At 53.0% G+C, this 18,368-nt stretch overlaps 1 protein-coding gene and 1 long non-coding RNA gene across 6 annotated transcripts in view; one reads left to right on the top strand and one right to left on the bottom strand.

The window, feature by feature from the left end:
* The window catches only part of LOC110479572 (acid-sensing ion channel 2), a 407,232-nt gene that overhangs the window by 132,422 nt on the left and 256,442 nt on the right, over positions 1-18,368 (bottom strand). The window lies entirely within an intron of this gene.
* Positions 8,597-14,248, top strand: LOC146765234 (uncharacterized). Its single transcript, XR_014950236.1, has 3 exons — positions 8,597-9,132; positions 12,802-12,914; positions 14,008-14,248. It is a non-coding gene; the product is annotated as an uncharacterized LOC146765234 (long non-coding RNA).

The following is an 18,368-nucleotide window of genomic DNA, read 5'->3' on the forward strand; positions in this document are numbered from 1 at the left end:
GCCCATCAAACTTCTACTGCTGATTTGGCTGCTGGTGCCAGGCTTGAGGAGCAGGATTTGAGGAGCAGGATTTAAGGAGCAGGACACGGAGCCTCTCCAGCCTGGGGGGATTTTACAGCCAGCACTGTGAAGTCTTCCAGAGAATCCAAAATGCTGAGTGAGGCAGTGAGGGGATCAAACTGGCTCCTTTTAGACATGAAAAGTGCTTTGCCCCACCTGGAACAATTGCAGAACTCTTTGTAGGGATTGGCACCAGAAAATTTCCCCCTGCAGGAGGCTTTGGAATGGATGAAAAAGCTCCACTGTCAGCCCTAAATGGGGTTTTTTGCCTCCCTCAGCAAAGTCCCCTCAGAGCAGCTTCCCAGGGTCACTCAGAGCAATCTGGGCATTTGTTCCCAGAGAAACTTCCCACAGCTGCCTAGGGCTGCTTGGGAGTTCTCTGCTCTGGCTGAGCCTGGCTCAGGAAGGAGGGAAGAGCTTCTCTATGTGCAGAGCATCAAGGATCCAGCGGGGAAAGGGGCTCTTCTGGGGGCTTTTCAGGTAAGTGCTGTTAACTGGGAGCTCTTTGATAACAGGCAGGGTGGATTCTGGGACCTGAACTTTGTCTAAGCCACCAGAGCCCCAAAAATGACATTGCTGAAACCATGAGTCATGGAATCATTCAGGTTGGAAAAGACCTTTAGGATCATGGAGTCAACATCTCCAGCACTGCCAGGGCCACCACTGACGGTGTCCCCAAATGCCACATCCACAGGGCTTTAAACCCCTGCAGGGATGGGGACTCCAAAGCCCCCTGGGCAGCTGTGCCAGGGCTGGAGAGCCTTTCCATGCAGGAATTGTCCCAATATCCCCCCTAAGCCTGCCCTGGCCCAGCCTGGGGCCGTTCCCTCTGCTCCTGTCCCTGTTCCTGGAGCAGAGCCCGACCCCCCGGCTGTCCCCTCCTGGCAGGAGCTGTGAGAGCCACAAGGTCCCCCTGAGCCTCCTTTGCTCCAGGCTGAGCCCCCCCAGCTCCCTCAGCTCTGCTCCAATCCTTTCTTTCCCTTCCAGGATGATTCCTTTGCTCTTGCAAAGCCTGCTCAGCATTTCAGGCCTGTTCAGAAGTCCCTGCTCAGAGCTGTCTCCCTGCAGCTGAGCAGCCCCACTTTGGGAAGGGAGGAGCAGCAGAGATTCTGAGCCTCCACCAGCACAAAGCACTGAATTAAACCCAAATCCTGCATTAGGCAAAGCAGGAGCCAGGAAGTGCCGTCAGGCCCAGTGACTTCATCTGCAGCCCTTTGTCCCTGCTCCGAAAATACTCATTAATTACATCATCAAGGCTATTTTTGCCCCATGCTCTCTGACTCACAGCTCAGGATGGAGCTGCCCTGGGCTGGACAAGGCTGCTGCCTGCAGGATTCTCTTGCATTAGGGGAAAAAAGAAAAAACAACAAGAAGAGAAACAATAAAGTCATGTTTGAAATGGAGGAGATATTTTTGAGCAGTGGCAGACAATTCTCCCCTGCTTCCTACATTATAAATGTCCTTTCCGTGCCGAACGGATGGGGAAATAATGGCCTGAGTGGTTCACTTTCGTCTGGCAGGTTTTGTTTTCAGAGATGGGGAGAAAGGAATTAATTTTTAACCTAAAGAGATAAAGAGAGGTTGCAGAGTCGGGATCAAAAGCTGTGGCCAAGCAGATTTGCAGCACGTGGCTGCAGGCACGGCCCCCCTCAGGTCCTGTGCCCTCTCCATTTGTCGCTCCCTGCCTGGGCAGGGAGTTCAGCGCGGGGGATTTGGGGAGTGCCCTCGGTGGCCTCGGCTGTGGCTGTCACCTGCACAGGCCCTGTGCAAAGCACCGAGGTGAATCCTTGTTTGCAGCATCCCCCCTCCCTAAGGACCAAACCTCCCGGGGAATGTTCAGAATCCTTTGCTTCTGCTGGAAAATGGAGTGTAAATACAATTTCAACCTGCTCCACAAAGCCTTTAGTAATGTTGATGAATTTCTTGGGGAGTTGAAGACTCCCTAAACCAAATATTCATTTTCCTTTCTGTTGTTCACTTTCATTTGGATACTGAGGGAAAAACTTCTTTTCAAGACGGAAACCTGGGCCATAGGCAGCTCCAAGTGCAGAACCTGCTCCCTGAACCTTCCCATCTCACAGGAAAGCATCCCACAGTCCCAGCCTCTCCATATCCTGGGGTCTGACTCCCTGGCTCCCCCTGAATCCCTCCCAGATTACAGCCTCAGCTCACCCCTACTCTACATCCTTGTTTTCCTATAGAAACTCCCATTTTTCCCAGCTGCCCCCAGCCATTCAGCTCACACAGGGAGCCTCTGGACCAACCTCAGGTGCTTCCCGAGCACCCTGAGCAACCAGGAAATGAGATGTTCCTGCTGATGGATTTTATTCCTTTGGCAGGAATCGATCCCCTCTTTCCTTTCCCTCCCTGTTCTCAACAGAGCTTGAAATTAATTCAGTGCTCTGTCATCCATCAGATTCCCTCTGTGTGTCCTGATGAGCACACAGGGATTGGGATCAGCCCCTCCTGGTGCCCAGCTCCTGGGAAACAGCTCATCCTACGGCTTGGAGCTTCCAGCCAGCCCAGCTGTGCCCTAGGGGTGCTTCCCTGCCCAAGAGCCCCTGGGGACAGCCAAGTGCCTCCCTGGGGACAAACAGCACCGACCTGGCCTCTCCATGGCCTCAGAGCTCTCCCATCCAGCCTCTGGATGCTGCCAGAGTCCCCCCAGAGCTCCCACCAGGCAGGGATCAATCCAAAGGCTGCACTCGGCTTTGGTTTCAGCTTCTTCATTTCTTTTTCTTAATCTAAATAAACTCAAAGTTTTGACCAGGGCTGATTCAGTGCCCAGAGCATCTTATTTTAAAATGTTAAATACCCGGATCATGGCAACATTTTTATTGAAATAAATTTTGAGCCAAGCAGGGCTTCAGCTCTGCCTCTTATTGGGGTCTCAAGCTGGAATTCTTTGGTGCTGACAAAAACAACAAAATAAAAATTCCCTGAAAAATTCCTGGAAGCCACAGCCTTCATTTCCAGCCTCTGTTTGATTTATTACACCACACATCCCAGTCAGGATGTACCAAGGTGGAATCCCTGGCACTGAAATTATTAAAGAAAGGCTAAACATGGATTAAAGGAGTTCTGAGTACTTCCCTGTTTTCCCCTTTTCCAAATTCCTGCTCCAAGCTCAGGTGCTGCTGGACACCTTTGGTCCTCAGGGAGCTGGGGCTGCTCTGGGCAGTTCCCTGGGGCTGCTCTGGGACATTCCCTGGGGCTGCTCTGGGACATTCCCTGGAACTGCTCTGGGACATTCCCTGGGGCTGGGGCTGCTCTGGGACATTCCCTGGAACTGCTCTGGGACATTCCCTGGGGCTGGGGCTGCTCTGGGCCATTCCCTGGGGCTGCTCTGGGACATTCCCTGGGGCTGGGGCTGCTCTGGGACATTCCCTGGGGCTGCTCTGGGACATTCCCTGGAGCTGGGGCTGCTCTGGGCCATTCCCTGGGGCTGCTCTGGGACATTCCCTGGAGCTGGGGCTGCTCTGGGACATTCCCTGGAGCTGGGGCTGCTCTGGGACATTCCCTGGGGCTGCTCTGGGACATTCCCTGGAGCTGGGGCTGCTCTGGGACATTCCCTGGGGCTGGGGCTGCTCTGGGCCATTCCCCAGCACTGTCAGCATTCCCTGGGATGCAGTTTTTCTGTGTGGAGCTGGAATTCTGCAGTACATGCAGCAGTACCACAGAACTGGGTTGAGGCATCACTGTACAAGTTAATCTCCCATGCACAGCCCCGGGCTGCCATAAAGGAGCAGTGCTGAGGAGGGGAGGGGAGCCCAGGGGTGATTTAGTGGCCTGAACACACAAAGACATCGGCCCCAGCGAGCAGAAATGAGCCCAGGAACACTCAGGCCATTACAGTTCAGTTGTTCCTGTGTTCTCCACATAAACACAGCCCAAACACTGGTTTGGAAAAGATGTGAATGCCTCTCTGGGCTGGAGCAGCAGCGAGGCTGAGAGAGGATCTGAAACAGCATTTTGGCATTTCCAGTGAGTGCTGCTCCCTTCCCTCAGCCAGGCTGCCCCAAGGCCGGGGAAGGAGCAGGGGAAGGGATGCTGTGGTGGGGAGGAGGCTCAGGGTCCCTCACAGGCTCCCTGCATGGATTGGCAGTGGCTGTTTGATCCCTGGCTGGTCTTTGCCAGGCCTGGCTGGGCTCTGATGAGCTCCTGCAGGGGGGTCCTGCTGGATTATCCCACCCAGCTGGAATGTTTCTCAGCCCCAGGAAAGCCTTTCATGGAATCACAGAACGGTTTGGGTTGGAAGGACCCTAAAGCTCACCCAGAGCCATGGCAGGGACACCTCCCCCTGTCCCAGAGTGCTCCCAGCCCCAGTGTCCAGCCTGGCCTTTCCAAACAGAGCAAATTCCTTACTCAGCAGCTCGGAACCCTCAGCCTGGGCCCTTTCCAGGCAGTTTGTCCCTTTAATGTGTCTCGTCCTTTCCTTAACCCCCCTACCCAAATCACCAACCCTGCCAGCCTGGGTGAACATTCCCGAGGCTCTTGCTGGGAGCGCTGAGAGGAATTAGAGCTGTTGCTACAACCTTTACTGGAATTGGATTTTGGGAAAAAAACCTCTTTTTCTTCCAAAATGAGAAGCTCTAATGAGGGAAGAGTCACCCTTGGAAGTGGAAATAATCTGTGCTCAAAACGGGGCACTTAAATCCCAGTTTTTGTTGGATTTAACTCAGGGGTTTTGCCATTGTTTTAATGGAACACAGTGAGGTGTAATAGGAATTTCAATAATATGGAATGGGATCCATGTTTTAGGAGTATTTCCATATTTATAGATTACATTTGCTTTTTCAAATCCTCCTCCTTCAGTGTTGGAGAATGAAGCATTTCCAGGTGAGGGTTCTGACATTTCCAAAATGAAGTTTCTGCTTGGGGAAGGATTTCTGAATTTCTCTGTTCATTCTGATGTGAAAGGAAAATGAGTTCCAAAAGGCTGAGGCTCCCAAAGGACAGGAATTGTGTTTTGCCTTTCCTTTTGTGCCTCTGCCCTTTTCCATAGGCTCTGGGAGCCGTGTGGGCAGGGCTCAGAGCAGAACTTTGGGGGGATAACCCGGAGCCGTGGAGCTGCGTGCATGGAATCCCATGGATTTCTGCAGGGAAGGACAGCCAGGGCAGCGCTGGGTGCCCATTCCCACCTCCCAGAGAGGCTCCAGGGTCCATCCCAGCTCCCTGGGTCGTGCCCGGCCAGGCTCGCTCCAGGATCCCAGCGATGCTGGGGTGGACAGGGGACAACGGGGACGGCACCGACCGCAGCTGCGGCTGCGGGGATCCGGGGAACCGGAGCTGCTGCCAGGGAGCTCTGCCAGCTCCAACCAGGCAGGGCAGGGCAGGGCATCCCCCTCTTCCAAACCCCATGTGGGAGCTGGGGAGGCTGGGCTGGACCTGCCCAGCTGTCACCTCCTGCTCAACCATGGCCAGGCTGGACCTGCCTGGCAGCCTGGGGGAGTTTGGGGTTTGGGAAATTCCGCACCACAAAACCCCAAGACCACCCAGCCCCAAACTGCACGGATTTGGGGTTGGGTGGTCACAGGAGCTGCCACCTCATCCCATGGGTGACCAGGGCTTGAAGTTGGGTCCCCCAGAGCCCATTCCGACCTCACCCCTTGAAGGATCAGGGATTGGGGATGGGTCCCCACAGAGCCCATTCCATGCCTGAACCCCATCCCAGAGGATCCCAGCTCCCTCAGGGCTCCTTTGCTTTGCTGCCCGTTGCAAAGAGCCCCCCACCATTCCTCTCCCTGCTCTCCTCCTCCAGAGCCAGAGCTGTCAGCAGTCCCCAGGACACACTAATTCCTCTTCTGGATCTATTTATGTGGAAAAAATACCAGCAACAAGCTGGATGTGGAATGCACTGGTGGAGGTGGCTGGGCTGTAACTCAGGCTGCTCTGAGATGCTTCACAGTTCCTCTGGAATTGATGGGATATTTGAATTCCAGGTCATTTCTATGGTTGGAATGTCACGTCTGTTTGCAGGAATTGCTCTCTGGGTCCCACAAAACCCAGGTCAGGACTTCAGAAGGGAACGTTTTTTGTAAATCACTCCTTTATTCTGATTTACCCCAGGAAAATCTTTGGTTCCCTTTTTTCACAAGGACCAAAATGAATTAATGAAGCTGGGAGAAAACACAGAAGATACAATGGAGCAGAGAATGGACGTGCTGTTTGCTGGCAATGGGAATAATGGGATTGAGGAGCTAATGGAGACCCCAGTCCAGCTGGAAGGAAAAGCTCATTTGTGTTTATCCATTTGCTGGGTGTTTTGTGTGATTTTGGAGTGTTTTGTATTCCTGGATTTGCCTTTGTATCCCAAAGCTTGGCAAGCAAATGAGAAACATGAAGTGAGAATAACTCAGTCACAGATTTGGGATTTCAGCTGTTCAGAGTCCCAGGAAAGGTGCAGGGGGGGACAACAATCCCTCTCTTTTCACACCTGAGGGCAGGAGCTGCTTGAGGGCAATTCCTGTGATTTTCCTTGATAGAAAAAGGGATATTTCCTCATTTCTGAGCCCAAAATCTCTGCTTATTGTGGCTGTTTTCAAGTTACCTCCGTGTGCACCTGGATCCTCCTGGAACTGCCAAACCTCTTCCTCGCCCTGCTGTGAGTTATTCCCACAGTGAAAGCAGCAAAAGGAAGGAGTTACCCCGTTCCTCATCACAGCTCCTCCAGCAGTGCCTGGGCATTCAATCCCTGTCATGCTCTGAGCTGCAGGAAAAGCTGCAGCACAGAGCTCCTGCTCCTGGGAATTGCCTTTTCCAGCCCCTGTGGCCCATCCTGACAAATGAACTTTTGGATCAAACCAGGAGCAGCTGGATTAATTCCTAAGAAGGGAAGTTTGGGTTGGACATTGGGGAAAACTCCTTTGTGATGGGACTGGTGAAATACTGGAATAAATTGCCTGGGAATGGGGCAGCAACAGGATCCTTGGAGTTGTGCAGGATGGACAAGGGTGAGCATCCCTCAGGAAGGAGCAACCTGGATAAGCCTTTCCCTGGCAAAGCCAAGACCCCTGAGAGCCCTCCCAGCCAGGATTTTGTGTTGTTTTAATGCCTGTTGTGATAAACCCCTGGGGATGTCCTTTATGGGGCTGGGATACCCAGGGATGTCCTTTATGGGGCTGGGATATCCATGGATGTCCTTTATGGGGCTGGGATACCCAGGGATGTCCTTTAATGGGGCTGGGATACCCAGGGATGTCCTTTATGGGGCTGGGATATCCATGGATGTCCTTTATGGGGCTGGGATACCCAGGGATGTCCTTTATGGGGCTGGGATACCCAGGGATGTCCTTCATCCTTGACCCTGCCTCTTACTTCCCAACACCAGGCCAGGCCTGGCTGAGCCAGGCTTACTGGAGCCATGTCCAGCCTTTCCCCATGGAGCACAACACCACAAACTTCACTTTTTGCTCTGTGCTTACAATTTCTTCAGCAGATCCTTGTCTGTTCCCATGTCCTGCTTCCCTAAATTCAGTCTCCAGAGAAAACTCTTGGTCACAATCCCTGCCCCTTCCCTGGATGTTCATGGGCAAAGGCAAACCCAGCAAGCAGCACAATTCCCATCCCAACAGTTCTGCTAAAACAATCCCTCCTGTCCCCTGAACTTTGTGTTCCTGTGTGGGCATGCTCCATAATCTGCTCCACAGCCTGGGAGGGGACTCATCCCCCACACTGCACTAATGATGATGGTAATAGTAATAGTAATAGTAATAGTAATAGTAATAGTAATAGTAGTAGTAATAATAATAAGAATAACAACAACAACAATAAAAATAACAATAATATTAATAATAACAACAGCAATAATAATATCATCATCAACAACAACAACAACAACAATAATAATAATAGTTCACACTCAAGCACTGCAAGAAGAACCTTGCTGGTTTGCAAACACAAGTCCCTGACCTTGGGGCAGAGAAATGAGGTTTCAGCAGAAATTCCCAGGTCAGATTTGAAGCCAGTTAATGAGCTGAGGAATTTGGAGATTGCTGAACATCTGGATTCAGCCACGGCCCAATGGTGAGTGAGGAAAAGGGATCCCCAGGGACTGGGAACCTGCAGATCCCGACGTCAGCAGGGCCTGGAAGGGGCTGACCTTGACTTTTAATAGCTTGGAAAAGCTTCTGTGGCAGGGTCTGAGCAGGGAAGAGTGGAAGGAACAGCAGAGATCCTGTCATGGAATCCTGGGGTGGTTTGGGTGGGAAGGGACCTCAAACCCACCCAGTGTCACCCCTGCCATGGCAGGGACACCTCCCACTGTCCCAGGCTGCTCCAAGCCCCCTCCAGCCTGGCCTTGGGCACTGCCAGGGCTGCAGGGACACCACAGCTGCTCTGGGCACCTGTGCCAGGGCCTGCCCACCCTCACAGGGAACAATTCCCAATTCCCAATCTCCCATCCATCCCTGCCCTCTGGCAGTGGGAGCCATTCCCTGGGTCCTGTCCCTCCATCCCTTGTTCCAAGGCTCTGAGCTCTCCTTGGATTCTTCTCCTCTCCAGTGAGCACCCCCAGCTCTCCCAGCTTTTCACTCAGGGGAGCTGGGAGTGCTGCACAGCCCTGGCTCTTTCCAGCCTCTCCTGGAAGCACTGAGCTGCTGGAAAACACATCCTGACCTAAGCTGCTGCCCTCCCTGAGCCCAAACTGAAATTCCAGAGTCAAAATCCATATTTCAGCCCTGTGATGCAAAATATGGAGAAGTGGCCTCTGGTGGCTGAGCTCTCCCAACCCAGCCCTGCTCTCCCAATCCAGCCCTGCTCTTCTGCCTGATTTGTTGTCCCCAAACAAAGTTTAATCCCCACCTCCTCTCCCTGTGAAGGAAGCAAAGCACTGAACACTGAGAGCTGATCCCAAAAACCAGAGGGTGCAGTGGGACAGAGCTGGGTCCAAAAGGGAAAAGCAATTCCCTCAGGAAAGACCTAAACCCAGCTTTGCACTGGTTCCAACATCTTGGATAAATGATGAGGATCCCTCCCCATCCCAGCTCTGTCTCAGGACTGGTTTGGGACTGGAGGATGGGGAAAACTCTTTATCCAGAAAAAAAAGTCCCTTTCAAGGTCACCTTCTGCAAGGTAATTTTCTGCTTTAGGGTGAGGGGATTTGTGCCTGAGGGGTGAAAATGGTGGGGGGGGACTGAGGGACAGCAGTGGCTCAGGGACGGGAAGTCTCAGGAAAATCAGCTGGAGATGGGATGTGACCACATTTTTATTATTGTTTTAGTTTTTAATTAAAGGAATAAAACAATGATGATAATCAGGGATCACCCCCTTCTCCCCAGCTTAGTGAGGAACAGCTCAGGAACTGCCCAAAGCGTGCACTCAAGCTCTGTTTTTCCTGGGACTCTGGTGCCCCATTGCTGGCAGTGTCCCAGGCCAGGCTGGATGGGGTTTGGAGCTCCCTGGGACAGTGGGAGGTGTCCCTGCCATGGCAGGGGTGGCACTGGGTGGGGTTTGGGGGATTCCTGGCTGGCAGTGAACACAGGCTCAGGTTTGGCTCCTGCACTGTCATACCAACAATGTCCAAAGGATTCCCAGCCATTGGAAAAAGCAGCTGACTCGTTATGATCTTTTCATTTCCCCTTTCCTTGTCACCCCTGCTCCTGCTCAGCACCGAGTCCGTGTTTCTGGACTGAGCCTTTGTTGTCACTTCCTTGGAACAGCCTCTCCTAAAATGCCTTCATTGCTTTGGCATTTCTCATCTGCTTTTTGCATCTCCCAGGAACTTCATCAGCTCTCCTGGAGCTGTGTGATCACAGAAAATATCTACAGCTTTAATTCCTTTATTCATGTCCTCCTTGTGATCAAGGAGCTGAAAACCCTCTTTGTTTTGAGCAGAGCTGCTGGTGAAATGTTCCCTCCCACCCTTCTCTCATTGTGCAGTTTTGTCTTTTTGTTCAGAGTTATTTGGGTTTTGACTTCAGGGTTTTTTTACGGAGACTGAAGAACACAGGAGGAGCTGGTGCCTTTCTGGAAAAACATGGGAAAATCCAAAGCATATTTTCTATTTCCAAAGTTTCAGGTTCACTTGAGGCTGTTTGGTCTGTCCTGGCTTTGAACTCCACTCACTTCACAGACAAGTTTAATTTTAGAGTCTTATGCTACACATTGGTTTCAGATCCCTGCTTCTGCTCCAGAAGGAGAATTCCAACTGGATCACAGAAAGCCCATTTGCATGTAGAGATATTTGGAACCAGACCTTTAGATTGGAGTGCTGTACAAATGGACTGAGGGCCCCAAAGGGACCAGATTTCCATGGGATCGCAGAATCCCAGGATGGTTGGGGTGGGAAGGGACTCCAAAGCCCACCCAGGACCACCCCCTGCCTTGGGCAGGGACATTTTCCAGTGGAGCAGAATGCTCCAAACACCCTCCTGTCCCTCCCAGGGCCATCTGGTGCGGAGCAGCCGTTCCTGGCCCAGCAGTGCTGGTGCCAGTCCATCAGAGATCGCCGTGTCGTGACAGTTTCTGGGTGTCACCACGCTCAGCTCCAGCTGGGAGCAGGCCCCATCCCCCAGCAGAGAGCTCAAATCCGGCTGCTGCGTTCCCACGGGAGCTGCTCTGTCCCCAGGGCTGGCTCCCGTGGCGCCCAGCAGAGCCCTGGGGACGGGCCGTGCCACCCTGGGCAGGCTCCACCACGGACCGGCTGTGCCTGCACATTCCCGGGGTTTCTATGGCTACGAGGCGGCGAGCAGGGAGGGAGAGCTCTGACCTGGACATCCCTGGGATCTGCTCTGGGCTGGGTGTGCTGGGTGTCCTGGGTGTGCTGGGTGTGCTCCATGAGGGATGGGATGTGCTGGGTGTGCTCTCAGGAGGGTTGGGATGAGCTGGGTGTGCTCTCAGGAGGAATGGGATGAGCTGGGTGAGCTGGGTGTGCTCTCAGGAGGAATGGGATGTGCTGGGTGTGCTCCATGAGGGATGGGATGAGCTGGGTGTGCTCTCAGAGGGATGGGATGAGCTGGGTGTGCTCTCAGGAGGGATGGGTGTGCTGGGTGTGCTCTCAGGAGGGATGGGTGTGCTGGGTGTGCTGGGTGTGCTCTCAGGAGGGTTGGGATGTGCTGGGTGTGCTCTCTCAAGGGATGGGATGTGCTGGGTGTGCTCTCAGGAGGGATGGGATGTGCTGGGTGTGCTCTCAGGAGGGTTGGGATGTGCTGGGTGTGCTCTCTCAAGGGATGGGATGAGCTGGGTGAGCTGGGTGTGCTCTCAGGAGGGATGGGATGTGCTGGGTGTGCTCTCAGGAGGGATGGGATGAGCTGGGTGTGCTCTCAGGAGGGATGGGATGTGCTGGGTGTGCTCTCAGGAGGGATGGGATGAGCTGGGTGTGCTCTCAGGAGGGTTGGGATGAGCTGGGTGTGCTCTCAGGAGGGATGGGTGTGCTGGGTGTGCTCCATGAGGGATGGGTGTGCTGGGTGTGCTCTCAGGAGGGATGGGATGTGCTGGGTGTGCTCTCCCAAGGGATGGGATGTGCTGCAGCAGGGGTCTGACCCGGGCAGCTCAGGGCTCCTCACTCAGCCATGCCAGGACAGGAGCCCTGCAGGGGGAAATGGGAGTGGATTCAGGGGCCAGGGCTGGGCTGCAAGGGGGGACCTGGGGCCACTCTGGGGACAAGCTCAGCGTCCCCCAGGCTGGCCCTGAGCACCAGCCCAGCACAGGGGATGTGGAAAGGGCTCCTCTTTTCCCAGGGAAAAGGGAAATAAAAAGCAAAGCTGGGATCCCTGTAGAAGAAGCCAAGCAGCCCCCAGTGCTGCGAGACTTTGGGGATCAAAGGCCCCTCCCAGCCCCTTTCTTCTGCCTTCCCAAAGCCAGGCCCTGCCCGAGGCTGACACGGCGCAGACACTGAGTCTGCCACAGCAGCCAGGCTCAGGCATCCGATTCACCCTGGCATTATAAACCTGGCTGGAATTGCTGCTTCTCCCTGCCTGGAATCTGTGGACTTTTCCCCCACTTGTTGCATTTCCATTAATAAGGAAGGACAGTGGGCTGTGCAAACATTGCTGCTTTTCTGTGCTCTTAGTCCCCAGGGATGGATCCCAAATCCCCTGATCCTGGCTGGGCTGTTCCCAGCACTGTCTGCCCCCAGTGGGAGCCAGGCTCAGGCCAAGGAAGGAGCTGTGATGACCTTTTCTTACCTTTCCTATATTTGTATTCCTACAAATATTCTGGGCAAGGAGAAGCAGTTTTTGGCAAAGAAGAACTGCATAAGAAGCACTCTGGATGCCATTCCAGGACTCCCTGGTACTGAAGTCTCTCTGCCCAGATGATGAATGGACTGGGGTGAGGCTGAGCTCAGGCTGGACTCAGCCAGTCCCCTCCTCTTAGCACAACTTAAATTCCAGCTTAAACCAAAGTTGAAGAACTGATTTTAGCAGTCTGGACATGAACTTCAGCTCTCAGAGAGCTGATCCCAAAGTCAGCAGAACCAGGCTCAGCTTTTTGCCGAGTTAGCAACAAAGTCCAGTTTTATTTCCAGGGCTTTTCAGGGCGAGTTTGAAAAATGAGGCCCTCGACAGAGCCCTGGGGAGGCTCTACTGTCACTTGCTGAGAGAAGCAGAGCTTTATACCCCCTGCTCTGTCCAGGCTCCCACCCGGGCTCCCTCCAGCACCATTCCCAGGGCAGGAATTCCAGCCCAGGGGCAGCTGCAGCTCAGGTTCAGCAGCTGGGCTTGGGAGAACTCCAGAGGCAGGAGCTCGTGGCTGAGCTGGTGGAAATACAGGGAATTAATAGAAAGGTGTTGAATTTTTCAGGCAACCACCCTAAGCCCCGATGAGAAATGCCAGAGGCTCCTTTGGAGGGATTTGCAGCAGGAATTGGCAGCGCTGCTGTCACTGCTAATCCTAGGCTAAGCCAGAGCATCCAGGTAAGCCAGGACTGCTCCCACCCCTGGCACCAGGGTTGATCTTTAAGGCCCTTCTGACCCAAACCAGGCTGGGATTCTGTGGGTTTATTTTTATATTTCCATTGTTGTATTCTATTTTATTTCTGGGTTGGTTTCCTGCCCACTCCCTGAGCTGAGTCAGGGAATACCCACAGAATCAGAACTTGGGATCACCTCATGCAGATCTTTTTCAGCCAAGCTCAGGGATTTTCCCATTTTTATTTCTCCCAATAATTCTCAATTCCCAGCCTGTATTTTCCCTTTAATGTGTTTATGTCTCTTGGTTTGTGGAAACAGTCTGGGGGGGGAGAACAGGGAAAAAATAAATCCCAGGACGTGCAATAAAACCTTTGCCAGTGATGGTTTTGCCTTTGTCTCATCCTTCACCTGCCCCCGCTGTGCTTCATTCAAGAGTCACTCTTAAACTTTCTGAGGCAAGGAATAAAAGAGAAAATTCCAATTCTCCTCCAAATACAAACCTCGAGCACAAAAAAAACCCCAGCTGCATTTCCTTGCATCGATCGGAAGGTGTTTCCTGTGAGCACTGAACAAATGTCTCTGCACACATCAGTATTGGGATCAGGCTCAGAAATGTTGTCTCTATTTCATAACACGGTAAACAGAGACTTTGGGAATGCTCAGCCCCTCATTCATTCATTCATTCATTCATTCCATCCCCGAGTTTCTTTTGTTCTCTGCCTTCTCTGGGAGGAGGCTCCAAGGCTCTGCCATGTTCAGTCCCAGAGCTGCTGGCAGGAGCTGGGCAGAGGCAGCAGGAGCAGCCCCGGCACAGGCAGCTGTCCTGGGGTGATTTATGATGCTGGTATCCCCAGTCGTGTGTTCTGTGTATGTCTGATATTCTGTTCTGTGCTTTCAGGACTGACTCTGAAAGTGAAGGTTTGTTTTGTCTTGTTACCAGCCGCCTCACCTCCCCCATGGTCTGTTCTCTAGAAGAGGCTGGTGCTGTCTGGCTTGGCTTTGCTCCTGCTTCTGCTTTTGCCTTTGCTTTTGCTCGTTAGTTAGTTGAGCTGAACAGTCCCATTTTTTCCCTTTCCCTTCCCTGGATACCATCCAGCCTGCTCTGGAGTGGGACCTGGAAACACCGAGGAGCACCCAGAGCTGCGCTCTGTGATCTGCAGCAGCCATCCCCAGTGCCCAGAGCAATCCCCACGCCCAGACCCGGCGGCCACTCCCAGGAGAGACTTTTGGATTTGTCATCTCTTCAGAGTGCTGAAAGAGTTCTGTTGTCACCTGGTGTTGTTCATTTTCTGGTGCTGGGGAGTGTTTTGTTTGTTAAATAAACAGTATTTTTTCCACATCTCTCTGAGAAAATTCCTCCCAAACCAGGTGAGGGATTGGGGAAGGGGCCATGGGGATTTGTTTTCTGGGGGCTCCTTTCAGAGGTTTTCTCCCAAATTTCCCCTAAACTAGGACAGCAGCTCAGGGAACGGGGGGTTTGGGAGGGCCAGGACACTTTCACATGGGACCTGGCATGGCTGGAACCCTCAGGGCTGGGCTGTCCCTGCTGCTGGGAACCTTGGCCCCAGCATCCCAAAGCAAGAGCTCACAGTTCTCTGCAGCCAACAAAGGAAATCAATGCTCTAAAATGTAAGTGGCTGAATTTGTGGTCAGGACATGGAGGAGGCACTTCAGGAGCTGCTCGAGCTCCAGCAGCTTCTCCCTTCAGAGCAGTTTCTCTGCAAGACCCCACTGCTTTTCCCCCATTCCATCCTGGTTCCCTGAAGCTCTCCTTGTTCTCCACCATCAGACCTGAAGAGCCACTGCTGCAGGTGAGGTGGGGCACGGGCAGAGAATTTGAAGACAAGGAATAAACTCTGTCACCCTCAGGGCTGGCCTGGGACACTTGGTCACTGGCAGAGCCCCAGACTTCCTAGATGGATCAGATACACACTTCCACAAAATCCTGGAATGGTTTGGGTGGGAAGGGACCTTAAACTCACCCAGTGCCACCCCTGCCATGGCAGGGACACCTCCCGCTGTCCCAGGAGCTCCCAGCCCTGTCCAGCCTGGCCTTGGGCACTGCCAGGGCTCCAGGGGCACCACAGCTGCTCTGGGCACCCTGTGCCAGGACCTGCCCACCCTGCCAGGGAACAATTCCCAATTCCCAATCTCCCACCCATCCCTGCCCTCTGGCAGTGGGAGCCATTCCCTGGGTCCTGTCCCTCCATCCCTTGTCCCCAGTCCCTCTCCAGCTCTCCTGGAGCCCCTTTGGGCCTGGCAGGGGCTCTGAGCTCTCCCTGGAGCTTCTCTCCAGGAGAACGTTCCCAGCTCTGCCAGCCTGGCTCCATGGCACAGCCCTGGAGCAGCTCCAGGGTCTCCTCTGGAGTCACTCCAGGAGCTCCATGTCCTTTTTGCCACAACTCTTCCTCAGAGACCTGAGAGAAGCAGGCAGCACCACCCCCTTTTCAGAAATAACCCCCAGTCCTGTGCTTTAGGACTGGATAAATGCAGCTCTCCTAAATTCCCCCCAGTAAGTCACACACTGCCTTTTCCCAGCCTTCTCTGAAGTGCCTGAAGAAGCTCCATGAAATTCCTGGGACTCGGTGCAGGAGCCCTGTCTGAGCTGGGCCTCGCTGATGGATGTGCTGAGCAGAAAGGAAAAGCTCCCTGCTCCCTTCAGGAGTGGCAGCCAGAAGGGAGGGAGCACATGATCCATTTTGGGCACAAACCCATCTCCTAGGCCAGGAAAGAAAACAAATATAGCACTTCATACAAAAAGGCAGTAGGGAAGGAGGAGACGCAGGTTTATTTCTTGCCTCGCCTCGAGAGAGAAGTGCCAGCTTTCATCTTCTCTCCCTCCTGCTTTTCCTGGTGTTTCTCTGCCCTCCTTTCTGAGTTCCTGAGGAACTGGGAGCCTCTCAAGTCCCAGCTGCGCCGTGTGCCAGGGAGCAGGGATGGCAGGGGTGGCACGGGCCAGCCAGGAGCCAGGCCACGAGCAGGGCAGGGCTGGCACCCAGGGCTGCCCTTCTCCCTGCTCTGTGTCCTCCTCAGGGGCTCAGATCAGCAATGGCAGCCAGAAAACACAGACAAGGCCCAGTTCCAGCCTTGGAGAGGGAGGATTCTCCAAACCAGAAAACCCTGGAGAGCTCCAGATCCCACGGGATGTGGCTCAGGCCAGACCTTCCCCGCCCTCATCAGTTCAGGGGTCACAGGAGTATGCCAGGACATGGATTTATCACATATTCCTCACATGCAGAGAGGGGCAATGACAGCATTCCAAGGCTACATTGCACTCCTTATCCACTCTATGCTCCTTAGAAAAAGAATGGATTCAACGACCAACAAACAACTCTCATTAGCTCGATAGTAATTGATCATCTCTGGTATCCAGGGACTCTTAAAGCTGCCAGAAAAAGAACTTTTAGGAATTGAGGAGGAGCCTTCCTGAGCCAATTGCTGCAGCCTGAGCTCACCTCTGCAGGTGGCACTGGGAGTTGAGCTCTATTTTTATGAAAGTTTCAAGACTCCAAGGCATGTGATGAGATCCAGCTTCCAGCTCAGTAACTTCAGCACTGCCAATAAAACTTAAAAATAACACCTCCCCTCCAGCTCCCAAACTCCCCAGATCAGTTATAAAGGAGACTCTGACACATTTTCCATTTAAAAGGCAGATGCTTCCAAAGGCAAGCTCCAGATCTTGGAGAAAGGGGCTCTGAAATTTTGGGGGATACAGAACTTCTCAGGTGTCTCTCAGGGAGGGGATTTCAGGTTCTTCCCCGGAGCAGCAGAGGAGCAAAATGTGTTCAGGAATGAGGGCTGGTGGGGGGTGATGATCCTGGGAAGAACTGTGTGATGGAGGCAGAGCTGGATGAAAACTTCTGGGTGTTTGGACTTGACAACACTGCTGGAAAAAGGGATTTTAGTCCATCACTGATTCCTTCAGATTGGCCAGGCCTTTCCCAACACCTGGGGCTTCAACTACTCTTCTGATTGTTGGAAAATGGTGCCAAAATCCCCAGGAGATCTTCAGGAAGGAAATGGAGAGATTCCAGGTCCAGCTCTTTAATATATCAGAAAGCTGGAGGGGTCCTGGAGGAACCCCAGAACCCAAGACTGGTTTAGGTTGGAAAGGACTTTAAAGTCCATCCAGTGGGCTTAATCCAAGCAAAATGACAATATATTAATAATATTATAATTATTATCTGCTTGCTAATGACAAATAAATGTTCCAATGCAATCCCAAGCAACCCCCCTGATTGATGAGTTATTGATGTCTCCTGTCATTGATGCCCCTTGGTTTCACTGATGGTGTTTTTATCATGTGAAGAACATTTCAGGAATGCTCATTTTTTCAGTCACCCAGAGCTTCTTTTAAGTACTTTTTTTTAAAATGTGTGTTAAGTGGAAAGCAAATTCCAGCTCCCACTTCCAGCACTGCGTCCTGTCTTTCTGAGCTGCACAAAGCTTTCAGGGATTTTCAAGGTCTGACTTTGCCTCCAGACACAACCCTGGCAAGTTTGGAGTAGAACTGGGGCAGCTCAATGTCCTGGAGGAGAAAACTCCACTGATCTGCTCCAAAATCCCATTGTCCCAGCTGGGAGGCAATCCGTGTGTCCTGGGCTGCAGGATAAGTGTGTATCCATTGGGATCTGTCAGAGCTGGGGCAGGTCCCTGCTGTTCTTTGGGCACTTTTCTTTATCTCTCCCACAGCCAATCCTCCCTCCAGGAGATCTCTGCTGTTCATGGCCAGTGAGTGTCCCTGCCTGGCTGAGAAAATTCCATCATCCATGGGGAGATGCTGCACCCAGGGGAGGAGCCAAGCATTCCTACCTGGATCCAATCTGACCTGGGAACAGCACAGCAGCCTCTGCCCCCTGCATTCCCAGAGGAGCAGCTTTCTCCCCCCTGCATTCCCAGAGGAGCCCAGGCCCATCTCCCCCAGCCCTGGAGCTCCAGAGGAAAACTCCCCCCTTGTGCAGATCCTGCTCCAGCAGAAGCACAGCTGGCACTGCAGGAGGGCTGAGCCCCCCTGGGATGGGGCTGAGCCACTCCCTGACCCACAGGGGACAGGGCTGCTCTCACTCTGGCAGTGTTGTTTTGTATTGCTGCATTTTTTAAAATAGTTTTTTCCCTATTAAAAAACTGTAATTCCTATTCCCATATCTTTGCCTGAGAGCCCCTTAATTTCAAAATTATATTAATTGAGAGGGAGGGGGTTTGCATTTTCCATTTCAGCAGACACCTGTCCAAACCAAGCCACCGCGGGATCTGGGGGAGCCAGGCACGTTTAACAAACATCAAACCCTCCCAGGGGGAGGGCAGGAGGGAGCGGAGCTGGGAAGTGCCAGCTGGGGAAGCAGCACCCTGGGGCTTGGGAGGGCAGGGAGAGGGCATGGCCAGCCCTCTTTCTCCATCACTATCCAAAGGGAATGGCCTGACTCAGCTGCTCCAGCAGCTCCAGAGCAGCCTTGAGCC

The sequence above is a fragment of the Lonchura striata genome, chromosome 27 (assembly GCF_050655825.1).
Source record: "Lonchura striata isolate lonStrDom1 chromosome 27, ASM5065582v1, whole genome shotgun sequence".
NCBI lineage: Eukaryota > Metazoa > Chordata > Aves > Passeriformes > Estrildidae > Lonchura > Lonchura striata.